The sequence below is a fragment of the Acipenser ruthenus genome, chromosome 9, assembly GCF_902713425.1.
Source record: "Acipenser ruthenus chromosome 9, fAciRut3.2 maternal haplotype, whole genome shotgun sequence".
NCBI classification, from domain to species: domain Eukaryota; kingdom Metazoa; phylum Chordata; class Actinopteri; order Acipenseriformes; family Acipenseridae; genus Acipenser; species Acipenser ruthenus.
This window is the reverse complement of record NC_081197.1, coordinates 21,280,371-21,301,174: the sequence shown is the minus strand read 5'-3', so window position 1 is coordinate 21,301,174 and position 20,804 is coordinate 21,280,371.

The following is a 20,804-nucleotide window of genomic DNA, read 5'->3' as shown; positions in this document are numbered from 1 at the left end:
CGATCTCACTTGGCCATTGAATAGTTTTCTCTGCGTTTTCCGGAGAAAAACGACTAGAGACCTGTCTTTTTGATGATGTCGGATAGGGTCCGACATTGGACCGGAAAGGGAAAATTGCAATGTCGGACCAGGTCCGACATAGGACCGCAAAGGGTTAAGTCCTGAGCGCTCTTGCCCTGTCACGCTTCTTTCTCTGACATGTGTCTCCATGTGTTTCTTTACTTCCTCAACTACAATTGAAAAAAAAGTATATGCTTGTAATAACCTATACTGCACACAGTTCACATGTTTATGTATGCTATCAGTTCATAATTTCATGTTTTATAATACATATCATTCATGCCCAAGTCCACGTCAATGTCTTTCCATATGTTTTCTTTTTTTTTCAAAGTCTTTGTTGGATTTATCATAAAGTAATTTTTGTTTGGCAACACACACAATTAGATTTTCCATTTTGTTCAAGGAACTGCAAGAATCCACATGTCTTGCCTTGCAGTTAAATGCCCGTGGCTGCCAGTAAACACTATTCGGGTTTTTAAAAAAAACAAAAAACAAAAAAAAAAACATTATTTACTATATTAAATTTAAAGATAGACTGAATGTATAGGACAGTGAGGAAGCAGACTTTAGTCTGCATTGAAAGATAACAGTCAGAAAAAAGGTACCGGTAAATTAAATAAATGAATACTGTATATACTCTACATATTTTCTAGCAGATTGATTTGGAACAGAGATTAAACATAGTTTGAAAAATAACATCCCCTGTACCAGTGATTTTAAGCATGTCGTATTGACCCATCAGGTTAAAGGAAATCTCTGATCCATTTTCTAATGTGACCTTTGAATTCTGAAGATAACTATTTTCACATTTTTCTCAAATGCCTTTAATTCAAATGAAAAAGAAAAAAGGTGATCCTAATCTTTCAGCATTTTTAGAAGCTCTAAGTGCTTAGACAGAGTTCACATTTTACTGGTGTTTTCAGGTAGCAGTTTAGTATCGCCCTTTAACTTCTTTAGTTGGTGACCAAGTACATTGATTTTTTTTTTTCCTAATATCTCCTCTTTTAGTCACAGGAAATGTATTCATTGTTGCATCTGTTCAAAGAAAATGGTATGGAGTAAATTACTAAATACTCATGATAGACAGAAGGCAGGAAAGCGGGACATTGCCCAGCAATGCTGGGAAATGGATTTTTTTATTTGTAGAAGGTTATATTTTTTAATGGGAAAGGGGTGAAGTCAACGTGAATTGATTAACCATTTCCGCTGCTTTTCCGATGGTTTCTGGTGTTTATTGGCTATCCACTGATTTAATTTTTTTTTTATCAGGTGTTTTTTATTGGTTAAAACCAAAAATCAGCAGCCCTAATTATAGTTGTTGTAAATAAATGTTTATTTTATAAAAAAAAAATAAAGGTCGGGAACACACACCAACAGTACTTGGATTAGTGGTAAAATCAAATTGCAAATATGTTCAATATGTTAAACAACCCATACAAAATGAATGCAACAATTCCAGTAATTCATTCTATTTGATAACATAAACATGTACAAATGTGTAAAGTAATACATTATGATGTACTTATATCTCTGATAGTTGATCGTATGAAAAGGACAAACCTGAAGTTACTGTAAACTACACATTTACTTAGCTATATATTTAAACAACAACCGTTAACAGGCACTGTAATGTAAAATTAAAAAAAAAACCCCACAAACCTGAACCTCCTTTTGCAAATGCATTGTCCAGTTTAGCGTCTGTACAGATCGTGCAGCGAAATCTTGTCTGTTTGTCATTCTGTATTGGAATCAATAACAAGCCAACTAAATTTGGCTTTCCAGTCATCAGTTATTCTTTTTTATGAGCGTGACCCCAGTATGTTACTCTTATGATGTATAAAATGTGCTTTTCCTTTGAAATGACTATTGTTTATTTTTATATATATATTGTAACGACCCAGACAATGGCATTGTTGCAGGACTCTTTGTCTGTCGTTTGTTTGTCTTGTCCAGTCTTGTCCTATCTGTTACATGTACTGTGACGGAACATGTCACGCCGTTAGAGTAGGGAAGAGGAGAGTGTGTGTGTGCATGTGTGTATGTGGGGGTGCTGCCGAGTCATTCTTCGCCGCTCTCCAGAATTGGCGGGAGCCAAAGGGTCACAGGGAATGGATCTGAGAGGTCGATCCGGGTGGTGGGCGAGGCAACCACTGAGGCTATACAGGAGGGGCAAGCCCCTGCAGCGGGAGACCGTGGCAAGACTTGAACCTGCACTGAGAGAAAAGGGGCCTGCACTGTGACGTGGTTGAGAGAATCCTGAGGCGAGTCAGGAGCGTGGGAACGAGAGCGGGAGAGTTGGGGATAGAGTAAGGGTGTTTAAGAGTGTGAGATAGACAGACATTACTTTAAGTTTTATTTTTATTTTGGCATGAACCCCGGCTCGAACAGGGATTCGTTGTTTATATCGGTTTCAGCAAACAATAAACCGATATTATATGCAATGTCACTTTGTCTCCTGAGTCCTGCTGCACTCGAACCTGACAAACACTACAATATATTACATATTTTAAATTTTTGCAATGCTATTCTATCCGCTGTAGGTCTTTCAAAGCGCAGTAGGTCCAGAAGCATTTAAACTAGAAAGGAAGGGAGGAGAAAACAAAAAAACAGAAGGGAGACCACATCAAAACATTAGTGGGTACACACTGTATAGGAAAGACAGGCAGGACAAAAGAGGCAGAGGGGTAGAGCTATACATAAAAATTGTCTTGAAGCCCAGGTGTTAAATCAGGACAAAGAAAACAATGCCGAATGAATATGGGTCAGAATAATGGACAAAAATTCAAAGGGCATAATAATAGAAGCATGCTATAGACCGCCAAATTCAGACGCTGAGCAAAATAATCTGTTATACAATGACATTAGAAATGCGTGTAGAAAAGGAGAAGCCATACTAATGGGAGATTTCAACTTCCCCCATATAAAATGGGAGAACCAGGTGTGGAGCACGACGGATGAAATTGAAATGGTGGAAATGACAAATGACTGCTTCCTAACGCAATTTTTCAAGGCACCGACTAGAGGGGAGGCATGCCTTGATTTATTCTTTTCAAATAATGAAGACAGAATAACTAAAACAGAGGTCAGAGAGCCATTGGCAAACTCAGACCACAACATGATCTAATTTGAAGTATTTTTTAAAACCCCAAAAGTAATGACTAAAGCTAAGGTTTACAATTTTAGAAAAGCAAACTATGAAGGTATGAAACAGAGACTAACAAAAGTAGAATGGAGCAAAATAGAGAAAACATCCACAGAAAAAGGATGGCTGTGTTTCAAAAATGTAGTCCTAGATGTGCAAAACAATTACATCCCAAAAGTAGACAAATCTAAATCTAAAACAAAATGGCCAAAATGGTTTAATAGATCAATTAAAAAAAATATTCAGCGAAAAAAGGCACTTTACAGAGCATTTAAAAGGGACCAAAAACAAAGTACACAGAAACAGTACTTGGAACTGCAAACATAAGTCAAAAAGGAAGTTAGAAAGGCCAAGAGAGAGATAGAAATCAATATTGCTAAGGGGGCTAAAACCAATTCCAAAATGTTTTTCCAATATTATAACAGCAAGAGAACATTCAAAGAGGAGGTTAAATGTCTAAGAGACACAAATGGCAAAATTATAGATGAAGAAAAAAAAATAGCAAATATATTAATTGATTACTTTTCACAAGTTTTTACAAAGGAGGACACGGACAACATGCCCCACATGTCGACCTGTTCCTATCCAATTTTAAATAACTTTAGCATAACAGAGGCAGAAGTGTTAAAGGGACTAGGAGCTCTTAAAATAAACAAATCCCCTGGGCCGGATGAGATCCTCCCAGTAGTACTCAAAGAAATGAAAGAAGTTATTTACAAACCGCTAACCAAGATCATGTAACAGTCTCTTGACACAGGGGTTGTACCGACAGACTGGAAAATAGCAAACGTAATACCGATCCACAAAAAGGGAGACAAAACCGAACCAGATAACTACAGACCAATAAGCCTGACTTCTATTATATGTAAACTTATGGAAACTATAATACGATCCAAAATGGAAAATTACCTATATGGTAACAATATCCTGGGAGACAGTCCGCATGGTTTTAGGAAAGAGAGATCGTGTCTAACTAACCTGCTTGACTTTTTTGACGATGCAACATTGAAAATGGATAACTGCAAAGCATACGACATGGTTTATTTAGATTTCCAGAAAGCTTTTGACAAAGTCCCGCATAAAAGATTAATTCTCAAACTGAACACAGTAGGGATTCAAGGAAATGCATGCACATGGATTAGGGAGTGGTTAACATGTAGAAAACAGAAAGTACTGATTAGAGGAGGAACCTCAAAATGGAGCGAGGTAACCATAGGGATCAGTATTAGGTCCTCTGCTATTCCTAATCTACATTAATGATTTAGATTCTGGTATAGTAAGCAAACTTGTTAAATTTGCAGACGACACAAAAATAGGAGTAGTGGCAAACACTGTTGCAGCAGCAAAGGTCGTGACAGTGATGACAGTGGCTACCGAGTTATGCCTCCTTTCAGGCACGCTGCTCCAGATCTCCGGTCTTCAAGGGCAAGACCTAGGCCGGAGCTTGGCAAGCCTGGTAGTAGCTCACAGACAGCTGTGCCTGTCGCAGGCGAGGGTCCCCGATGCGGATAAGGCGGCGCTGTTAGACGCGCCGATATCCCCGGGGCATACCTTTGAGCCAGCTGTGGAGGAGATCCTGCAGCGCTCCCACCATGGCCGTGCTACCCCCTCCCTGTGCTCCGGCGCGGGGCAGGTTGAGCCGTTGGCAATCTTCCCAGGCACGCACTATTACCAGGATGGTTCTGGTTCCCACGGCTCCGTTGGGTGACCTGAGGTATTGCCTACAGGCCACAGCGGCAGCCGGGCTTTCCCACAAGGTAAGGGGAACGCAGGCCATGGTGCGTCCACACCCTAGCATTCTAGGAGGTAGTTCCAGGGCCGTTGCCCTAGGCAGCCGCCTCAGCGCCCTCCGCCCCAACCTCAGCAGCCCCAGGAGGGGCCCTGAATTGCGGCCTCAGACCCATCCGTTTTCAATACACCAGCTGCAATACTGGCATGCTTGCACCTCGGACACCTGAGAAGACGACCACCAACTAATGAGGTTGCATCGGTCACCCTCATGGGTTCGATGCAAAAAGAGAACATGGCTTCCGTGGGTTGACTGTTTAATCCCTCGGTAGGCAGGACCAAGGACGTCACCCCAGGAAGGGGCCTATCGGCAGCTCTGATATAAAGGGCTCAGTGAATACCTACCAATAGGCAGGCATATCCCATAAGTATGTTTTGGTGGTCGCCTTCTCTTTCAGGGGACCAAGGTTACTGTAAGTAACCTAACGTTATAAAGTACAGTAAAGTCAGTAGAAAATAAGATCAAATTCAAATAAGAGCAAAATAAAAAATACAATAAATAATCACATTTAAGAGCTGTGACAGGGTACCCGTATAAAACAAAATAACAAACACAAAATACTGTGATCAGGCTGGGCAGTAGCCTTCACTGATCGTACTGACCGTCCTTATTCTTTTATTTTTTATTTTTACATGCCTCTCTCGCTCTCCCGTACTCTCCTCTGTACACCCATTTACTATTTACTATGGCCGAGGGGTTAACTATCAGTTATCTTATTACCCTTCGGCCACAATCTGCACGAGTTTTTTAAAATACTACTGGCAGAGGACGAGCTGCTGACTTTGCCTCTGCCAGAACAAATTTAAATAAAAATAACAAAACATACGGCTTCGCCGACATATTTTTAAATAAATAAATAATAATAATAATAATAATAATAATATAACAAAACAAATACAAAATAATAAATTGCACAGGGGCAGAGGGGTACCCCGTTCTAAAAATAAACAAACAATCATGTACGGGGTTCCTTGCCCTGTTACAAGAGCGAATTCAACTAAGAGCAGTTAAACTTATAGTAAAAATAATTCGCTTGTAGTAAGTACGATAAATGGATAAGAATGATTTCATATAAGAACAATTACAAAAAATGTGAATACCTTTAAGAGTAAAATCAAGTACAAGATACAGATAGTATAATTATGATTGAGAGCAGTAGTAGAATACTGAAAGTGTTGAGCAGTTAAGTACAAGTACAAGATGATGCAAGTATTGGTACAATTGGGTGCCATATAGTCCAGTATAGTCAAGAGTTATGAGGTTTACAGATGATATCTGAACAGGTGTGTCTTGAGGAGGCGCTGAAAGGTGGTCAGGGACTGAGCAGTCCTGATATCTTGTAACAATTGTAAGTCGCCCTGGATAGGGGCGTCTCCTAAGAAATAAATAATAATAATAATATCCGTGGGTAGGTCATTCCACCACTGAGGGATAAGGGTGGAGAAGGAGCAGACTCTGGAGGCGGGGGAGTGCGGAGAGGGGAGAAACAGCCAATCTGACGGTGGCAGAGGAGCGGAGGGGGTGTAGGGAGAAATAATAGTCTGGAGGGAGGAGGGTGCAGAAAGGTCAAGGCAGTGATAGGCAAGAACAAGAGTTTTTAATTGGATGCGAGCAGCGATAGTGAGCCAGTGGATGGAGCGGAGCACCAGAGTAGCATGGGAGAAACAAGGAAGGGAAAGACAAGACGAGCAGCAGAGTTTTGGATGAGCTGGAGTGGACGGATAGCGGAAGCAGGGAGGCCGGCCAGGAGGGAGTTGCAGTAGTCAAGGAAAGGGCAAATTCTGCATATGTTGCTGAGTAAGAAGCAACAAGAGCATGCCAGAGTAGAGAAGTGCTGAGAGTAGGAGAAGGAAGGGTCGAGGGTGACACAGAGGTTCTAGGTGTATGAGGAGGGAGAGAGGGTGGTGGATTCAAGAGGAATAGAGATAGAGAGAAGAGGGGGAAAGAAAAGGAGGTCTGATTTGGAGAGGTTGAGTTTAAGATGATGCTAGTGCATCTAGAAGGAGATGGCCGAGAGACAGGTAGAAATACGGGAGGAGATGTAGGAGTCAGAGGGGGGAAAGGAGAGGAAGATCTGGGCATCATCAGCATAGAAATGATACGAGAAGCCATGGGAGTAGATGAGGCGGCCCAGGGAGCGGGTGTAGAGAGAAAACAGGAGGGGTCCCAGGACTGAGCCTTGGGGGACACCTGTAGAAAGAGAGCAAGAGGCTTATAGCAGATCCTGTTAGAACAGAGTTCCATTTACAGCGTATTGAGGAGGCATGGCCCTGCCAAACAACATGGGCTTTAATGGGAAACAACTTTAGTTAAAACAGACTAGTTAATAACGTATATGCCGTTTAATACGTATAGTTTTCTTGTTCCACAGGTAGCTATTATGCACAAAAAAAGTACATCCGGGACAGTCATGGCGGGATTTGTGAAGTCAGGCAGGTGTTTACTTTTATTCTTATATGTTTTTGTTGGCACAGCCGTTGTACAGTTTAAACATATAACGTATACAATTTCAATTACATTTAGTGAAAATATAAATTTGTAAAATGGTACTACTTATTACGTTGTACGGCCCACAGGGGCGTGTTTTGTACGAATAATAATCTCCCGTTCTTTGGCAGTTAATCTTTCTTGTAGTGTTTATATTTAAGGTCTTATGTTCGCAGTTACATACAGCATTTCGAATTGTGTTTACTATGTACTTAGTTTATAAAGTACTGATTTCCATTGTCCCTTGGAGTCCATTATAAGTGGAGTGCACCTGTATATACTTATTAATTAAAATATTTAAAGGAGTATCCACAACCTCATACAGGGATTGTTACACTCTGCCTTATGCATCCATTTTTTTTAAAAAAAGTTGCATATAAACAAAATGTCCTGTACAAGCAGCACCATCATCCAAGTATCTTTTTCTGAGATCATTAGAAACTGTGAAAGAAGGCATTGAGTTTCATTTTTACTGTGAAACTTGCAATAATTACCTGGACAGTAAGGCTACTGGAGGTCAGTGTGACATATGTGGGCAAGAATGGACAGAAAAAGAAAGTGTCATGAAGGGGAACTTATTTATTTACTTACGTATAGCACCTCAGCTTAAAGATATGTTGGAAACTGAAGGTATTAGTCAGAAAATAAATTACAGGTTTACAAGAGAGAAAACTAATTCTGATGCATATGAGGATATTTACGATAGGGAATTTACAAGCAACTGTCTGAAGAAGGGGGCCCTTTAAGTAGTAGAAGTGCTATTTCTTTGACTCTAAATTGTGATGGGGTGCTGTGGCAAAGTGGCTGGTAAGGGGAACAGGTGTAGCGGTGATGCGGTGCAGGAGTGACAGGCAGACAACGGTATTCCAGTGAAAAAGGTGCTTTATTTCTTTTCCAGGTCTGGTGACCGAAAAATAAACAAATCCCCGGCGATACACAACAATGTGTAACGCACAGGGATAACAATAAACAGGGCACAGTCCCAAACAAAACAAACAGACGGTCACCAGTCCTGGGTGAGTGCAGTCATGATGGTGCTTTTGTTTAAACCCAGATAGTGCGGTGTGCAGTGGTGCTCCGGACAGTGCTGACCCTTGGCGACAGCTCCGGAGTACTGCTTTAACTGTCTGGTGGTGAAAAACACAGACAATTACACAGACAAACACTTCAAAACACAACACATAATTATTTCTCTTATTAACTTTTTAACAACGAGAGCTCCTCTCTCGATCCTTCTCTCTCCAAACGCTTAACCCAAACGAAGGAAAAGAACAGCGTTACCCTGGCCCCTATATGTAATCCCGCATGATATCTAGGTAAACGGTTGCAGCTGCCTTATTACTTGCAGCTGCCCCTCGTTTACCTATCAAATCAATACGGTCTTACAACAGAGTCTCGCTTCCTTCCAGGCTGACCCACTTCCCGGTCCCGGAAACGAACTGTCAGGCCAGCCCTTCCAGATACTTCTCCTCCCGTTCTTTAGCGCCCTCACAGGTCGGGAGGAAGATTTATCACCAGAACTCATTGTATTTCTGTCACAGGTGCCAATATTTAAATCTTCAAATTATAGTATATGGCCCTGTGGCAAAGTGGTTAATAATGTACAGGTGCAGGTGATTAAAGAACAGGCAATTATAATTCAGGTGCAAAGATTTGTTTTATTTGTTTTTGTCCAGTGCCTGATGGCGAAACAAACAGTAAACAATAATGAAGGTAAGTAATACAGCAGCGTGTATTACTTAATTTATAATCCCCAGGTTTGCCCCACAAATAATAGTCCTGTTTTTATTATACACCCACACAAAACACATACACAAGCCTGTTAGTGCGTGAATTAGTGCTAGTGGTGCAAATACAGTTATAGTGATACGAGTGCAGTGCTGTTCCGGGTTTTTGCTGGCCTCTGGCGACAGCTCCGGAACATGTTAGCTGTCTAGTGAATACAAACAAACAAATAGACAGAACAAAACAAACACTCACGATTATTTCACCAAACACAGGTCCTTCCGGGTCACTTATTAAATAACCAAAACAAAGGAACAGATAACATTGCTTCGACGCCTATTTATACCGTCACTCATGACCCCTTGGTAAACGATTGCAGCCGCGGCTGCCACATCATTTCCCTTCCGGGTCAATGAGTTGGTGTACCAAAGCTCTGTCTCTTTTCTACATGACCGACTTCCTTTTAACCCTCGGAACGAAGTGTCAGGCCAAGTAGTCCAGAGTACTCTGTTCCCGTTACTTCGCACCCTCACAGGTCGAGAGGGAGATTTACCACAAAGAATCATTGTCTTTCTGTCACAGGCCCCTACAGCTACTGATCAATAAACTTCCATTTAAATATCGAACTAAGAATGTGCTGATATGTGGTTTATGGTTCGGTTCCAAAAAGAACCCAGCAATTGTATGCCTTAAGCCATACATCAATGAAAGTATTCTACTTTCTGAACAGGGTTTTGTGTAGACTAATGCAGGCAAACAAATAATAGCCCATGTAGTCTCTCATGTTCATTTGTGATAGTGTTGCCAGGCTAATCATAGAAAACATGACACAGTTTAGTGGACCGTTTGAATGTGGATACTGCTTGCATGAAGGTCAACGGGTCATAAAAGGCAGGGGCTCAGCTAGGGTTTATCCATATGAGAATGCCCCCTTAAGAAACACTAATGCCACACATGAGCATGCACAGGAAGCAATGCTATGTGGAAAGCCTGTGTTTGGTGTGAAAGGGCCAAGTACATTAATGAATCTACCATATTTTGACTTTATTCAGGGTGTTCCCCTTGACTATATGCATTCAGTTTGTTTAGGTATAGCACGACAGACTGCTTCACTCTGGTTTAATTCCCCAAATCATGACAAGCCATGGTATGTTGGCCTACATATCGATGAATTGGATAACAATAACTGTTTCAAGGCTTGTGACGGTGCAGTGGGTGTGGATGTGGAACACACGTCACAAAGTCACTTTATAGAGGTGAAAAACCTCTACCACAATGGTAGAGGGTGAATTTTATTAAAAGGGAAACACAGTCCAAAACAAAAGTACAAATCATAAGTCCCAATAAAGCACGTCCCTCTCGGCTCTTTGGGTGCACTTGTGGGGTGGTGAAAAGTGCAGGTGCTCAGGTGCTGAAGTGTCCAGTTCAGTTGTACGGGGCGTGTGATGTCCAAGGTGACGAGTGCTGGCAGTAGTGCGGCAGCTCCTTGGCGTCTGACCCCGGTCCTGACGATAAATAAATCACAAACACATAGACCACCAACAAACAAAACAAACACACAGCTCAGCAACACAGGCTTACTATTACCTCAAAGGCCCCACACTTACAGAATGACAGCCCTTATATACTAGGAGACTCCACCCCATGATCAGTGCGACTCAGCACACCTGCCAGTTGTCTAATGCAGCACAGCTGATCACAGTAATCTTGTCCCCTAATATGGTCATTCCGCCCTGCACCAAGATGGCCGACTTCCTTTTCCGCCCCTCTCTCCAAGCCGGCCCGTCTCTGAACAGGCGTGCAAGTACCTCTGCTTAGCGCCCTCTTGGGTCGGGAGGGAGATTTGCAGCTCAGATCCTCACGCTCCCTGTCACAAGGCTACAAAGCTCTTACAGCCAGGAAGTTTTGGAAAGCAAATTAATGGAAAAATTGGGTACTCTTCTATAGCCCATTTGTTGTTGAAGGGATCTTTGGAAATCCTTTGTACCAGCACTGGCTTCTGATAATTGAACTCACATTTATTCTTTCAAAAGAATCAATTAGGAAACCCTTATTACCAGCACTGGCTTCTGATAATTGAACTCACATTCATTCTTTCAAAAGAATCAATTAGTGCCACAGATGTATTGCATTGTGAGGAAGTTGCCATACATTTTATCTCTAAATGTGAAGAACTTTATGGCAAGGAGTATGTATCCATGAATGTCCACTTGTGCTTACATTTGGTATCCCGTGTTAAAAACTGGGGTCCATTGTGGGCACATTCTGAGTCCTTCAATGGATTCATCTTGAAAATGTTTCATGGTACACAGGCTGCCCCAGTTCAAATAATGAAGACATTCGCATATCAGAGCATTGCCAAAACTGAAAAGATTGTACATGTCAAATCCTTCACCTTTCTGTGAGGCACTGTACAGTCACGATTGGTGAAAATAAAACAAAAAATGTGGCACGTATAGGATCAAATGTAGCTATTGGTAGTTATAAAGTAGAGCAAGCTGAAGGGGAAGATTTGTTGCGTTTGAAAGATAAATTCAATATTGTACAAGGTGCAATATTGCAATATGGCAGAGAAACAAAGTGAAACAGCTGTACAGTCTTACTTAAAAATGGAAAGGTAGCAAGCATACACTGTTTTCTGCTTCCTGATGGAAGTACTACCTACTATGCCTTGACAAAAATGTACAGAAAGGCTAATGTCCCTCCATTAGCTTGCGATCATCTTACAGGACTTAAAACACATACACGCTTTTCACAGAAAGCTTGAAGGTCGAAAAGCTGCAATAGAAGTTAATTTGATGAAAGGTAAATGTGTTGTAATGGATTTGCCTTCTTACAGTTGCCTTTACATAGGGACTCCACCACACTTTCACATTGAGGAATAAGTACAAACAATAGAGTGTGTTGTTTGAAAAGTTAATTGTTAAGCTAAGTTAATATGCATGACAATTATTAAATATGTACTGTACATTTTTAGTTTAGTTTTCTTACATTTATTGCTGTAACTCTCCAAACCTCCATAAGGAACCCAAAAATGTAATGCATACCTTACATTATATATGTTTACATACTATGAATAAAAATAGCAGTGAGATACACACATGATGAGTCTGATAGTCACATGAAAGGTTATTGGCAAAGAACAACTCTGAACAGATGGGCTAACCTACTGAGATAAAAGAAGGGTTTAGAATTTTTACTATAAAACAATGTTACATGTATATTAGTGCTCAAAAATATGACACTTATTTGTATGGTATGTGTGTATACAGTATAATTTATATACAATTTTTGCTGAAAAGAGCCAACTTCCCAATGTTTCGGTATGTTTAACATTAGGGTTGAGTAGGCAGTTTAATGTTAAACTCCAATTCCTGTACTTGAATAACTTTGACCACGTTCAATGGATTTGCACGAACATTTGTTAGATCTCTTGATGTGGACAATTTCGTTCTGATCCAGATAGTGAGTTTTTTGCTGTTTTTTTTTTTTTGTCCGGCATCCAGCTCCAAAACGGTTTAGAATTTTTGTTTGACAATTTTAGGGTACAAAGGGACTGGCCCAGAATAGTCCCTGGTGAAAAATATTAATCTGTTCCTGAGTTATAGGGATGCTCAGTACACTTGCACGTAGATGTTTGATCTCGAAAAGGAATGAGTGCGAACATCCAAAATGCTAACAGTGTATTGCATTTTATATATTAATATTTTAATGGTTATAGTAAAATTAAACGTCCTCTTGAAAACTATCAACTATTATGTGTTTTTTACATTTTTTGTTTTTGTTTTTGCTGAGAGAGATGGTACAGCTATGGCCACAACTTTTGCATCACATACATTTTTTTTTGATTGAGACCATTTAAAAAAAAAGCCCATATTAACATAATTTAGATGTCTTATGTAACATCATGTAATCAAAGAAACTACAGAACGGTATCGCTAATGTCTACCGGAAGCCATAATAGTTGTACAGTAGTATTTAAGACATTTTGGATTTCGAAATGTCACATTTTTAAATGTCACAGTTTTTCGTTAAGTATGGAAAACTACAAAGCGGTATGTAATTCAGTATGTTAATGTGGCATTATTCCACAGGCTTCATTCGATTTCATGAAGCAAAATTAATTATATAGGGAGATGCAAAACTTTTGGCTATAGATGTACTGCTAATTCACTGTATTCTAATAGATAAATTACAACTGTACATGCAATACTGGCAAAATACAATAAACGTAGCTTCGATTTATAATGGTCTGTACTGTATAGCGAGATGTGTTTATATATTTGACCCATAATATTGTAGCGTTCCTGTGGCAGGATAGCTGCAGAGGGAAGACTCAGAGTCAGATAATGCAGTGAAACAAAATACTTTAATTGACAAAAAAACACAAAATAAAAAGGCACAAGGGCCAGACGAAGGTATAAACACAAAACAAAGGCTTTAAACAAAACACTGGAACAAAATAAATCAAATTAAACAGGTATTTATACACATTTTTACAGACAACACTTACTCTGTGTCACATCACATCACATCACATCACATCACATCACCAAACCAAACCAAACCAAACCAAACCATTAGACAAAGGGTTTCACCTGCCTTTTGTGAAAACAGTAAAAATGATAATAATAACACAAATTATAGGGGCGAGCTGGCACACCATCACAGTTCTCCATCGACTGACCCCACAGAGGCACTCCGGACCACATTGTTCAGGTACAAAGAAGTATGTATTGCCTTTTAAATGTTTATACTGTACTGGCCCACTCTAACAGTGTCCCGGAAAGTTACAATTAGCTCAGCTCTGCCTGGGCTAACCCCGCCCACACGAGAGTCAATCTCCTATCATAATCCCATATTAAACCCGCGAAAAACACCCATGGGACCCCCACTTGTCAATCAAGATCCCCTAACGTATAGGCATGGTGTGTGTCTACGTAGAACCACCCTGGGAACAGACGGGTCACGAATCCTGTTTCCCCTTTTACCACAATGGAGGTGATAGCACGTTACACTGCCCCCTCTCAGACACATTCGTCCCTGAACCCACCTGGTCTTAACACTCCCCCTAACCTAACTATTTACAATGACAACTTCCCCTTACTCCCCAGGTCTTCAGCAGCAGAGGCTGTTAGCCTCGTCCTGGGCAACCATGGTGGGTGGGGAACCCAGCCGACAGCAGAATGGGCAGTCCGTGTGGGCCCTTCTGGCCCTCCTTGGTCTGTGTGGGGCAGCAGGAACCCTCGCCGGTTGTGACTCACCCACTGGAGAGTGGTGCCACTCCCCTGTTGTGAGCAGCAGGTCTGGTTCTTTGGCCTGCTCCCCTGGAGCAGCGTTTGGCATACACTCTGGGAGGGGGTCACAGGGGTCTGAAACAGTAGCCCTGGGAGAAAGAGGAACAGTGACAGGCTCCTGGAAAAGGACAGGCAGGTCAAGAGGGGGATCTTCGTCTCATTCTCTTCAGGCTCTCCAGGACGATTGGGTGCCAGCCGGTCCTGATGAAGGATGACCTTTCATAAGAAGAACATAAGAACATAATAAAGTTTACAAACGAGAGGAGGCCATTCAGCCCATCTTGCTCTTTTGGTTGTTAGTAGCTTATTGATCCCAGAATCTCATCAAGCAGCTTCTTGAAGGATCCCAGGGTGTCAGCTTCAACAACATTACTGGGGAGTTGGTTCCAGACCCTCACAATTCTCTGTGTAAAAAAGTGCCTCCTATTTTCTGTTCTGAATGCCCCTTTATCTAATCTCCATTTGTGACCCCTGGTCCTTGTTTCTTTTTTCAGGTCAAAGAAGTCCCCTGGGACGACATTGTCTATACCTTTTAGGATTTTGAATGTTTGAATCAGATCACCGTGTAGTCTTCTTTGTTCAAGACTGAATAGATTCAATTCTTTTAGCCTGTCTGCATACGACATACCTTTTAAGCCCGGGATAATTCTGGTTGCTCTTCTTTGCACTTTTACTAGAGCAGCAATATCCTTTTTGTAACGAGGTGACCAGAACTGAACACAATATTCTAGGTGAGGTCTTACTAATGCATTGTAAAATTTTAACATTACTTCCCTTGATTCAAATTCAACACTTCTCACAATATATCCGAGCATCTTGTGGGCCTTTTTTATAGCTTCCCCACATGTTTAGATGAAGACATTTCTGAGTCAACATAAACTCCTAGGTCTTTTTCATAGTTCCCTTCTTCAATTTCAGTATCTCCCATATGATATTTATAATGCACATTTTTATTGCCTGCATGCAATACTTTACACTTTTCTCTATTAAATTTCATTTGCCATGTGTCTTCCCAGTTCTGAATGCTGCCTAGATCATTTTGAATGACCTTTGCTGCTGCAACAGTGTTTGCCACTCCTCCTATTTTTGTGTCGTCTGCAAATTTAACGAGTTTGCTTACTATACCAGAATCTAAATCATTAATGTAGATTAGGAATAGCAGAGGACCTAATACTGATCCCTATGGTTACCTCGCTCCATTTTGAGGTTCCTCCTCTAATCAGTACTTTCTGTTTTCTACATGTTAACCACTCCCTAATCCATGTGCATGCATTTCCTTGAATCCCTACTGCGTTCAGTTTGAGAATTAATCTTTTATGCGGGACTTTGTCAAAAGCTTTCTGGAAATCTAAATAAACCATGTCGTATGCTTTGTAATTATCCATTTTCAATGTTGCATCCTCAAAAAAGTCAAGTAGGTTAGTTAGACACGATCTCTCTTTCCTAAAACCATGCTGACTGTCTCCCAGGATATTGTTACCATATAGGTAATTTTCCATTTTGGATCTTATTATAGTTTCCATAAGTTTACATATAATAGAAGTCAGGCTTATTGGTCTGTAGTTACCTGGTTCGGTTTTGTCTCCCTTTTTGTGGATCGGTATTATGTTTGCTATTTTCCAGTCTGTCAGTACAACCCCTGTGTCAAGAGACTGTTGCATGATCTTGGTTAGCGGTTTGTAAATAACTTCTTTCATTTCTTTGAGTACTATTGGGAGGATCTCATCCGGCCCAGGGGATTTGTTTATTTTAAGAGCTCCTAGTCCCTTTAAGACTTCTGCCTCTGTTATGCTAAAGTTATTTAAAATTGGATAGGAACAGGTCCCCACTCCCTGGTCGCTGGCATCGCTGTCTAAGATGAAGGTGCAGCCTGGGATGGGGTAGGCTAAGACTGGGGTAGTGCAGAAGGCTTGCTTTAAGGACTCAAAGGCCTTCTCGCACTCCTGTCCAAACACAACTCTGCTTGGCCTCTGTAAGCTTATGCAATGGCCGCGCCACTGTGGCAAACCCCCAGACGAACCGTTGGTCATAGGACGTCAATCTCAGGAAGCTGTGCAACTGATGGACATTCTTGGGCCGTGGCCACTTCCGGACGGCTTCCACTTTCCCAGGGTGGGTAGAGACCCCTTCTCCGCTCACAACATGGCCTAGAAATGGGGTCTTCCTTTGGAAGAGATTGCACTTGGCTGGGTGAAGTTTCAGCCCAGCGCGCCATAGGCGTTCCAACACCAGTCGCAGGTGCTTTATTCGCTCTTCCACCGTCCTTGCATGGACCAGGATATAGTCTAGATAGACAAGGCACACCGTCTTGGGAAGGCCATCAAGGACTTTCTCCATCAATTGCTCGAAGGTTGCTGGGGCATTGCAGAGCCCGAATGTCATGACAGGAAACTGCCACAGCCCTTGGCCCGTACTGAATGCTGTCTTTGCCTGTGATGCTGGCTCCACCTCCACCTGCCAGTATCCGCTTTTCAAATCGTCGATGCGGGGGATGGGGTAAGAATCCTTCGTTGTGACCTCATTAAGGTGACGGTAATCAACACAAAACTGCTTGGTGCCCAGGGCATGCAACGTGGTGGCTGTCGAATGGGGGTGGAGTGGCCGGTGTCGATGCAGTGCTGGACCCAATCTGTGCTCCCTTTGTCATCCTTCCCTTGGGGAAAGGCATCCCAAAACTCCTCCACCACACAGTGCATGACTCTCTGCTCCTCCTTATCCAGGCAGCGACTTCCCCAGTGGCACATCTCAAGCATTGCCTGTGTCATGCGCCTGGAGGCGCTTGGCTTCAGCGACTCCCATTATTGTCTCACCAATCCAACATGGAACTGCTGACCCCGGGGCCCCAAGATCAGCCTGTCCTGGCTAAGATCCAGGCAGCTTCAGGTGGCACGCAGGAAGTCAAGGCCCAGGATCAGCTCATCCTACACTTCAGCAATCCAGGCCTCATGCCTAACGGACATCTTCCCCAGTTCAAACTTCAAGATCACAGCTCCCAGCACCGGAGCTGGTTCACCAGTTGCTGTCAACAGCTCACCATCCACCAGCTGGAGCTTCTTCCTCCATCCCTGCCCTCCCCTGTCCAGGACATCAGCCCTCACAATGGTCACCGAGGCACCGGTGTCGATGAGACCTTGGCAGTAAGTGTCTTCCACACAGCACCCAACCCGGAGATGGCGCACCCGTCCCAGCTGGCAGACCTCTAAAGTTGGCCCCCTCCTCGTGGGGCCCCGCATCGGGGTGAGGTCGGCTCCGGAGATGTCTTGGCGTGCCATCTTGCATTCCTTAGGGGTGGGCCTGGCCTGAACCCGCTATATCTGGCTCCATTCTGGGGCACTAGGAGACTGTCTACCTGAAGGTGCTGCCGCTATCATCGACCCACAGGGCTTTCTCTTTTGCCTTGTCCTGTTTGTGGTCTTCAAACCAGTGTTGGGTGCTGTATTGGTTGCAGGCTGTCCTCTGTTATCCTCTGGCCGTGAGGGAACCGTTTCGTTACGTTCAGGGTGCGCTGTTTTGGGGGCCTTTTGAGGGGTTGTACGAGCCAGGTTCCACCCCACGATTCTAGCTCCCCTCAGTTTCCCGATGGCTTCCCCGTATTGCCGTGGCCCCCCGCTGGCCCACCATACTTCTTTGGGCAGTGTGAGCCATGTGGTCTTGACGGCCACATACCCAGCAAACTAGTCTCTGGCTCCAAGTGGGTATGCGAACCGCCCCCTCTTCTTCCATGCATGGCATCACTCACTGTCTCTTTCAGCCCACCCTGACTCTGGCTGTATGGCTGAGGTGACCAGTCCTGTATCCTCCCAGTCCCGGGATGGGTGACTGGCAGGCAGTGTGGCAGCATGGCAGGCTGGCAACTCACAGATGGCCCCTGGAGTGTGGTGCTGCTGCAGGCTGATAGCTTGGCATGGTGAGTTGAGTCATAACAGGCATGCTGGATTGACAGGGGATATGCTCGCTTCCAAGTGCAGGTAATTGTGGAGTCACGTTTTTGCTGTAAAAGGCATTCACATTATTGATAGCACTTACTGGGGTTGTGTTTACATCAAATGTGGCCACAGGGTGAACTACTGGCTGCTGATTTGGTGCAAAAGCTACATTTGTAATAAAGTGGGCGCTGTGGAGTGCATGGGGTAGTGAGCCCATCTGTGGGGCATTGGGGTTCCTTCCTGTAATGTTTAATCCAATTTGGGGTGTCCATGCAATGCTGGTGTACAAGCTTACATTCCCCATGTTACTGATTGTTGGATTATCCATAGAGAATGCAGGCTGATTTACATTGCCCCTCATAAAAATGGCGTTGCTTTTGACCTCATTGCCCCTCATCTGGTACATGTCTTGTGAGGACTCAACCCCAGCTGCGGTAGCAGTTACGTCACTTCCTGTGAAGGCGGGTCTTTCAGTAGCACATATGCCCAAAGTGGAGGACACCATATTAGTTTCAGACACTTGCGGTTTCATTACTGTATGCCCGCTTTTCTCTTTCTTGCTCTTAATTGCATCCTAGCAATCGCTACTTGCTGTTCTACCCCATATCTCAGCGCGAGAGCCTGGCAGAGTGCTATCAAGTTACAGCGCTGTTGTGTAGCTACAGTGGCCAGAATATTCATAGCTTCCCCTTTCAAACTTGTAGCCAAGTATGCACCTTTATCCTCCTCAGTCCAGTTATTTAGCTGGCTAACAATTTCAAACTGGGTGATATACGTCTCCCAACTGGACTTACCATCATAAGTAGGTGGTTCTGAGCTGTAACAAATGCATTTGTACTGTGAGCTAGGTTTTGACATGTACATGTGTTTTTTTTTTTATAGAAACGTTTTCGTACTAACTTTTGTACTTGATAACATTAATTTAAAAATCCAATTGATGTCTATGATTAATACATTAATACATTTTGTGACTAATTTGAACCTATTAATATGTTTCAATATTAACTAAATCAAGTTATTACTCAAATCAATTCATCTTGTTACACAGTTGATTTATTAAAATGTTTGGATATACTGTTACTTGATTAATTACTGACTTGTTCACAGTTGTCTTAAAATAACGTTAGAATATGTTGAAAAATAATATGTTTTAGACAGATTCAGATTTTGCTGCTGATGTATTTATTTTCAAAAGGTTTTCTTCATGTTGTGCTGCAGGGGGAGAGGAGGTCTACTTTATAGTCTTGCACCAGGGCCCAGTAATTCATAGCGTGGTGGGGGGGAAGATCGCTAAACACTTTGTGTGAATAGATGAGGAAAAACTAATCATGTGTATTATATCTAAACCTGTATCAGTGTTTAACATATATACACCTGTGACGTGTTTAATCAAGTTTGCAAGTACAGGCAGTTTTATTTTTTTACTCTATAATTGAATATACAGGCTTTCTAGTTATAAATATATTCTCAGAAAACTTTGTTAATGCATCATAAGGTTGATATTAAAACGACAAAAGTAGGGAAATGTGACATTAGGGGTTTTAACTACAAAATGTCTCCAAAACCATTACTTTGTATCCAGACTTGGTGCCAGCAGTGTGAAGTAGTGGTTGGGGCTCTGGACTCTTGACCGGAGGGTTGTAACTTCAATCCCAGGTGAGGGACACTGCTGTTGTACCTTTGAGGAAGGTATTTTACCTAGATGCAGTATAAACAACTGGATAAATGGGTAATTGTAAGTAAACATAATGTGATATAATTGTGACAATTGTAAGTTGCCCTGGATAATAGTGTCTGCTAAAAAATAAATAATAATAATTTAAATGCAATCTGCTGAACTATTTGCATTTGACTTGGTATTTGTATATTCTGAAATATAAGAATTTGCATTTGAATTTCAAATCATTGGAAAGCTTCAAAAATATTTCAATTTTAAACACTTTTCAATAATGATGCTCATAATAAAGTAGAGAGACTTTTCAGTATTGCTGGTAAAGTTGATTAACATGAAAGATGCAAACTAAAGGACACTTTTGAGAACTTCAGGTTTATTAAACATAACAATCAAAACAAGTAAAAAGAACAATTGTGCAATGCACACATATATAAATATATACATATATCTCATCATTTATTTCAGTTTTTCACAAACCTGGTCCTGCGGGCCCACTGTGTCTGCTATTTGTGTTCCAGCTGTGTCTTAAATTGATCCCCAAATTGAACTAACAATTAGTGACTTAATGCAATGTTAGAAATAACTTGAAATATCCAACTATTTTGGCTCCTTTCACAAACCCTGATCAGCATTAATCTTACCTGACTACCTTACCTGAGTTAACATTAGGTAGTCCTAGATTAGTGCTAGTTGAGGCCTGTGC